Source organism: Opisthorchis viverrini (genome assembly GCF_000715545.1).
Source record: "Opisthorchis viverrini unplaced genomic scaffold opera_v5_542, whole genome shotgun sequence".
NCBI lineage: Eukaryota > Metazoa > Platyhelminthes > Trematoda > Opisthorchiida > Opisthorchiidae > Opisthorchis > Opisthorchis viverrini.
The window spans coordinates 180347-188170 of record NW_008752207.1 but is presented as its reverse complement, the minus strand read 5'-3'; positions in this window follow the sequence as shown (position 1 = coordinate 188170).

Genomic DNA, 7824 nt, shown 5'->3' with positions numbered 1-7824 from the left:
ACCTTGCATGTTGGTTGAATCCAAATGTAGAACACGCACTCGTAACACTAAACAGCGTTGCCCCTTTAATTATTGGCTGCATGAAAAAAATAACACATGGTTATCCGCCATGTATTCTTTTAATGCCTTCTCAAACGGCCTGAAATTTATTATGGATCGGCGAATGTAAACGCCGAGCTTGAGAACTTGAGCCACTGTTTACCTTGCATGTTGGTTGAATCCAAATGTAGAACACGCACTCGTAACACTAAACAGCGTTGCCCCTTTAATTATTGGCTGCATGAAAAAAATAACACATGGTTATCCGCCATGTATTCTTTTAATGCCTTCTCAAACGGCCTGAAAGATAGAGAGCGTACAGCGTCCAATTTTTAAACACATATCTAAAGCCAATTTTGGGCCCATGTCATATCAAGTTAAAAATAAAATTGAAACGTCTGGTTTGATGCCTCTCGGCACTAAGCAAACAAAACTGCTCTCGCCTAACCCTTCCGTACTATTTCCCAGTCTTCGGACATCCGCAGCATCTTCTGAAAACCGTTATTCATTGAATCGCGCTGGTCTCCTGTTCACACACGCATGGTAGCTCGGCTGGTTCGAAATCATCTGCGGCTCTATGTTGGCCTGAAACAACGTTTCCAAGCTCTCGTCTAATCCATGTCCGGCCACTGAAGAGATGCGTATCCGATATCTGAGTATGGCAACCTTGATGTCTGTTACGGGGCTGTCCAGAAGAATGCCAATTCAATGATGGTAAGGCACCGCTATGCCCAGTCCAGTGGCACCCCCGCACCTATTTTCTTCCTACCCTCGATCTCCACCTCTCGTCCACACGAGCTTGTAATCGCAACTACCTACAACTTTCACCCAGCCCAAATCACCTCTGGGACAAGTATTTTTAAATTTGCTGAAACTCGTTCGTATCTAACCGGTCAAATTTCCCGCTGCAACTTCAATTTGCCCCTTTGACACGTTCACTGATTTTATTTTAGGTGTTCCTTTGACTCTAAGCAATAGCGCCATTTTCCATCGCGATTGTCCTTTACACCTAAAATCCATGGAAAAGCGACGCCAGTGTATCAACTTAGCTTCATTGCGAACCACATTTCTTAGACGAAAGTGTTCAGCGACTTTACTTTGAATTCTTCTGTGTCCATCTCAGTTTTCGCCTCCTGCGACACTAGCGATTTACTGAGCAGCTCAGAATCACTCATGACCAGCAACGACTTTTTAGTTTCAGTTCAAGTCAACCGGCTTTATAAGTGTCTCATCATTTTGTTTCTTTGATTCCCACAACAATGATATTTTTCTCTTGGCAAGCATGTCTCGATGTTTTTACCCTACTCCCTGTTGTGTTTACGCTTCAGTGTTCGGATTATAATGACTCTGCCATGTCTCAGTTGACATGTTCCCTGGAAGTTGGAAAATAAACAGATGACCATCATGAGGGGAATTACATAAAGGAAATTACGATAAAATTTAGGCAGATAAGGGCGATTTTGGTTTGAGCATACGTAAAACAACTATAAAATTTTGCGTGAACACTTATTTCACCCGCAGAGGCTTAGCAAAAAACAGCATTTTGCTGCCAAAGATCACCGCGAATCATAGAAGCGGAGCCCCCAATGCACAGTAAAAATTATTATGAAACCGTAGTTTAAAGAATAGAATCTAGGGCATAACGTTTTAGTATTTGCTGGTATATATTCGTGCCCTTAAAACCCTCAGTCGCAGTTTCATTAGAATTTGTCTAAATAATCTCGAAGTCCACTATAGATGCGGAATTCGTATTTTAATGGCTGCAGGTGGATTCCGCATTGTCCCTGTGAAAACAGTGAAAAGTTTCGTGGAAAATCAGATTTCTTCACGTGGTTTCTTCCTTATTGGATATGGAAGTAATCTTAAAACGACAGAGTAAATAATCACGCTGTTGGAGTCCGCGGAGACTCAAAAGAGAGCAAGCGTTCGCGACCTGTATATGGAAAATTCTCCTGCCTTGCGGCAGTCGTACGTCATAGCCAAGGAATTTATTAAAGCCAGTAAGTTTTTTGTTTATTAACGCGTTCAGTATATGTATTATATAGCGCGAGGAAAGGTTTCATCTACATTAGTTTACCGAGTCACTAACAGTGCCGTTGCATGAACTATCGGGCTTGCTGTTCGAACAAGCAGATGGCACAATAAGGCGGCCACTACTCCCAAGTCCTTGCGCAAGATGAACGGACTGAGACGGTTCTGTGGGTGTATGTGACGCCCGTCTGGGAAATATGAGAGATCGGAATCGCAGCCACCCCTCCAAATGCCGGAGCTGGCGCCTTATCCTCTAAATATGAAAGCTGCAGCACAGACCCCCTCCCTTGCCCCAATTATCCCGGAATCGCTCCTCGCCTAAGCCTGCCATATTGTGATGTCAACTTGCGGCCAAATGCCACACAAAACCTCGCACCGACCTCCAGCCCTGCGTCTCTTTTTCATGACCATGGGCCCTCTACTTCTGCCATTGGACACCCGCCTGTGCCTCCTCTGACCTCAGTTGCACCAAAAATTCACTACTTTGGTGTCGGATGCAGTAGCTTACCAGCCTTTATCCGGTGCTACAATCGAAGATGAAAACTTAGTCTCTCGTTCCAGACCCCCCAACCTAATGACACTTCGATCCTTCCCTGCCTGGGATCCCCATTCGGAAGCTACATCCTCTGCCTCCTCCAAAGCCATGCGTAGCCCCACATTTGCAACTTTTAAAAAGCACAAGCCATACATGTCGCTTGCCTGGAAGAGGCTCGTATCCACAACGACCCATGACCAGCTTCGACCCTCGTCCGTTTTCACCAACCAAGCCACCAGCTTTCGTCGCGCTTGGACACCATTTTCGGCAATCACCCATCCCTCCAGAGCCGCCACCCCTTTTCGCACCCTATATCTCTCCATACCTACTAATTCAGAAGATGACACGGCCGACAGCTCTACACTCAACTGCATGCCCTCCTCCCAAAATCATTCCCTACCCTATACTGAGCCTGATACAGTACCTCCTCCCGTGGGTTCAAACCTATTTCAATGACGATTTACCCATCTACGACCAGTACTGAATACTCCCTCCCAAATTCCGGACCCTGTCTCATATAACCCCACCACCAGTTACCCAGTCCCCCCAGTGCAGAACCCCAAGGTGAGTGAGGTTACAAAGTTCCTACTTAGTACCGTCTGCTCGCCAATGAGCTTGTCAATAGTTTTGTTCAATGCCCGCTCATTACTGCCCTAAATCCATAATCTCCGAGCAATTGGAGCCATTGCACGACCAGGTATTATCTGTGTGACTGAAACATGGTTCACAGATTAAACACCTGACACGGCCACCTTCATCCCTGGCTATGATACTTACCGCTCCGATAGGAAAAACTCAAGGGGCGGTGGGCGTGCCATCTATTCCATGTCAGAACTTCGTGCAACCCCATTTGACGATTCTTCTTTGGAAGGGATTCCGGAGATCATTTGGATATCAATAGGACAGACCAAACGACCTGTACTAGTGTAACGGTGATACTACTGATCGGGAGGCACGCGAGGAGCATGTGTTGTTCGTAGAATTTCGCTTTGCGTCGACTGAAAAAGGGAATTCTGTTGCGGAATTCGTGGGGCAATGTTGTAACATTTGCTTGGATTTGACCGACGAATGAGTGAAGGCAACGAATCTCTAGGAAGAGTCGTTCGGGAGAAGATCTGTGTCCAGTTTCTGTAACTAAGATGCAGATTAGAGTTTCGCTTCCCTGTTCAATGGTCTGTAACCGGTCAGTTGGCATTGCCGAATAAATAACTCCACAGCGAAGGCCTTCTTCCTTTCATTTGGTGCCGTGACCAGGATAAGGATGATGATCCCATGGCCGCAACCCTTTGAGGATGGGGATGTTCGGACTTTCCTGGAGGACTTTGGGGAAGTTGCGGAGGCTGCCGGGCTCGAGACCGATCGGGGTAAGTCGGCAGCGCTGAAGACCCTCCTCAAGGGCCGGGCGAAGGCGGCCCTGGATGCGGCCAGAAGAAACCCTCAGAAGATGGACTGGGCCGCCGCGAAGGAAGTCCTTGCAGCGGAGTTCGACACGCCGGCCGACCGCCAGGAGGCTATGAGGCGGTTCAAGACGGCCAGGATGGCACCCGGATCTGACCCGACCGTGTTCTTCGCCGGCCTGCAGCAGTTGTTGGATCGCGCTTTGCCAACGCTGGACGTAGTGTCGCGACACCAGTTGCTGTCGGATCAGTTCGTCGGAGGTGTGCAGCCCGCGCTCGGTGCCCAGTTGCGGTTGACACGAGCAACTGGCCAGTTGAGTGCGGAGGAGATGATGCTTCTGGCGCGGGAGCTGCCCCAGGAACCACTGGCCACGTTGCAGTCGCAGGAGAACAGGGATGCTGCATCAGTGGAGGAACTACAGACCAGGGTGGACCAACTCACCGAACAGCTGGCAGCCATGAAGACGGATTCACGGAGGCACCCTCGAACTAGCCGACGCTACATGTGTAGCAAGCCTGGCCACTGGAAGAATCAGTGTCCCCCTAACCGATCGCTTGTACACAATAAAACTTTAGAGTGCTCCTCTTTTCCTGGGTGGGTCGCGATTAGCGCACTGACACAAGCCATCGTACAAGCCATTGTCGAGGTAGATGGGAAGAAGGAGTTATGTTTGGTTGATACCGGAGCAGGCGTATCGCTGAGGCAAAGAGGGAACCAAGCTGAACACAGACCGTGCGCACTAGCCGTGAGAGATGTTGGCGGATATCGATTGAAGATTGACGGACTGTCAACGCACTCGATGCGCCTAGGCGACAAGTCCGTGCAGCACGTGTTCCTGATCATCCCAGACGTAGAGCAGACAATATTGGGAGCTGATTTTCTCAAGGGCACAGGCGCCGTGATTGACCAAAAGCAGGGAAGTTTGGTGACAAAGTATGGCGCAACCAAGTTTAGAGGCTATACAGGCACTGTCATGAGGGAGCTGCCTGTCCGAAAACTTCCGTCGTGTAATGTATCGTCAATACGGGCTGTGGTTGAGGAATATTCCGAACTGTTTACGGGCGATAAGGATCCGTTCGGCTTCTGTCCGTGGATTGAACACGAAATTCCTCTGTCATCAGAACGCTTTCGACCTAATGGTCCCCGTCCATTGCCGCTCCATCTACGGGAGGAGGTCCATAGACAGATTCAGGAGATGTTGAAGAACGGTACAATCGAAGAAGCCAACAGTGCGTACAATTCCTCAGTTGTGCTTGTAAGGAAGACGAACGGAAAGTACAGGTTTTACGTGGATTCTCGGCGTTTGAATGAAATGACCGTAAATCGGGTTGTGGCTGTGCCTTCGGTTGCAGAGATTTTCGATTCCCCCCAGCACTCCCGATACTTCACTGTGTTCGACTTGCGTTCCGGATATTGGCAACTACCTATCAAGGAGGAGGACCGGGAGAAAACGGCGTTTACGGTTGGGGACACCCAATATCAATTTAGACGAATGCCGTTTTGTTTGACCGGGGCACCATTCACATTCCAGCGCTTGATGCTTCGTGTAACCAAGGGACTCCAGAATGTTGCCGTGTACGGAGACGATATCGTTGTGTACAGCAATTTGGAACCGGAGCACGTAGTTCACTTGAAGGATGTGTTGGAGCGGATTCGGGAAGCTGGCCTGCGGACAAATGAAGTCAAGACACAGCTCGCTCGGAGTTCGGTGACATAAAGTGCATAAAGTGGGTGAGGGAGAAGTAGGCCCACTGCCCGAATAATTAGCAAAGATCAAGGATTGTGCTGTTCCCAATTCAAAGCGGTCTCTACGACAGTTTCTTGGACGAGCAGCATACTACAGCCGGTTCGTTAAGGATTTCAACAGGATCGCTGCGCCACTGTACGATTTGCTCGATCAAAATCGGAAATTCGAATGGACCGGAGAAGCACATGAGGCTTTTGTGCGTGTCAAAGCACGGATGTCGGATCAGCAACTAACCCTCAAGCTGCCCAGGGTCGGAGAGATGTTCATTGTTGCAACGGACGTCGGTGATCGCGGTATCGGCGCAGTCCTGAAGCAGAGGGATGGAGTTGTCGAATATTCCAGTTGCGTCCTGACTAACGCTGAACAGAAATACTCCACCATTGAGAAGGAATGTTTAGCGATCGTCTGGGCCCTGCATAAGTGGAGACCATATCTGCTTGGGCAAAGTTTTCATGTCGAAACCGATCACAAACCCCTGGAGTGGGTCCGGACCACCAGAGATCCTCGCGGGAAGCTCGCGCGCTGGGCACTCCGGTTGCAAGAGTACGACTTCACAATCCAGCACGTGCTGGGGAATGAGAACCACTTGGGTGATTGGCTATTAAGGCCAGAAGCTAGAGATGAGGTCCCCAAGATCATGATTGGAGCCAATGGCCTCGTCGTCGAACTGGATCCCGGAAAGGTGGTACAAATCCAACGTCAGGATCCGGTGTTACAAAAGGTAAAAGCCGCCTTGTTTGATGGAAGGAACATTGAGAACGAAGAGAGAGGCAAGGAATTAGACGTGTTCCAGAGTCACTCTGATCGGCTGAGGCTGAATGAAGCTGGCATAATTTCCTGGAACGCCACTGTTTCAGATGTTGTGCTGCCCGTGGTACCTCGCGTCTTGAGACGGAATCTCATCTTTGAATGCCATGAGATGGCACATACAGGGTGCACCAAGACATACGACCTACTTCGGCAGAGGGCCTACTGGCCCGGGATGAGAAGTGAGGTGATGGATTAGGTGGTGTCCTGTAAGCGTTGTCAACTAATGAAAGCGGATACGACAGGGGCCACCCACCCCATGGAACCCACTCCTGTCTCAGAAATCGGTGAGTTGTGGTCAGTTGACGTCATGGGCCCCTTTCCGGTGACTACCAGTGGGGACAAATACATCGTGACGATGGCAGAACACCTGTCGCGGTGGATTGAGGTGGCAGCCGTGCCGAATCAGCGGGCGACGACGATCAGCGGAGTGGTAATGCATCACATCGTGGCCAACCATGGGGTGCCAAAAATGATCCTAACCGATCAGGGGCCTTGCTTCGAGAGCGAAGAGTTTCGTAATTGCTTGCAGAAGCTGACTATCAGACGGCTACGGACCGCACCATACCACACACAAACAAATGGCCTGACCGAACGTAACAACCGAACGATCAAGGAGTGGCTTGCGGCCAAAGGAGGTGACTGGGAAATGAAATTGCCGATGGTGTTGTCAGCTCATCATGCTTCCACGCAGTCAACCACAGGCAAGTCCCCGTTTATGTTAATGTACGGTCGACATCGGCGCTTTTCGGTTGATCAGGAAATTGGGTTGTGGACAGCAGCACTCTTGTCTCCGGAGGAGCTAGAGAAAGAAATTAAGAGGGCTCGAGAAAGTTTGACCGCCGTTCAGGAAAGGGCTAGGCAGGAAACAGCAAGTAGAAAGGTCCGAACTTTCCCCATAGGCACGAAGGTCAAGTGGAAGGATCACCAGAATCCTGGAAGGAGTGGACTGGGGTCGCGTGAGCTAGGCAGCCGACTTCAAGGGCCGTTTGTATCCACGACCGCCGGGGGAATGTCTATGCCATTCAAGATGGTCGGGGATCGAAATTAGTGAATGGGACTCAGCTTCGCAAGTGGCATGATACACCTGAAGAGCGGCCGAATAGACCAGCTGCCGAAGCCGAGCCGGCGCAGGGAAATGAAAATCGATGGCATGCGAACGAGCTTTAAGGGGTGGAGGTGTGTAACGGTGATACTACTGGTCGGGAGGCACGCGAGGAGCATGTGTTGTTCGTAGAATTCCGCTTTGCGTCGACTGAAAAAGGGA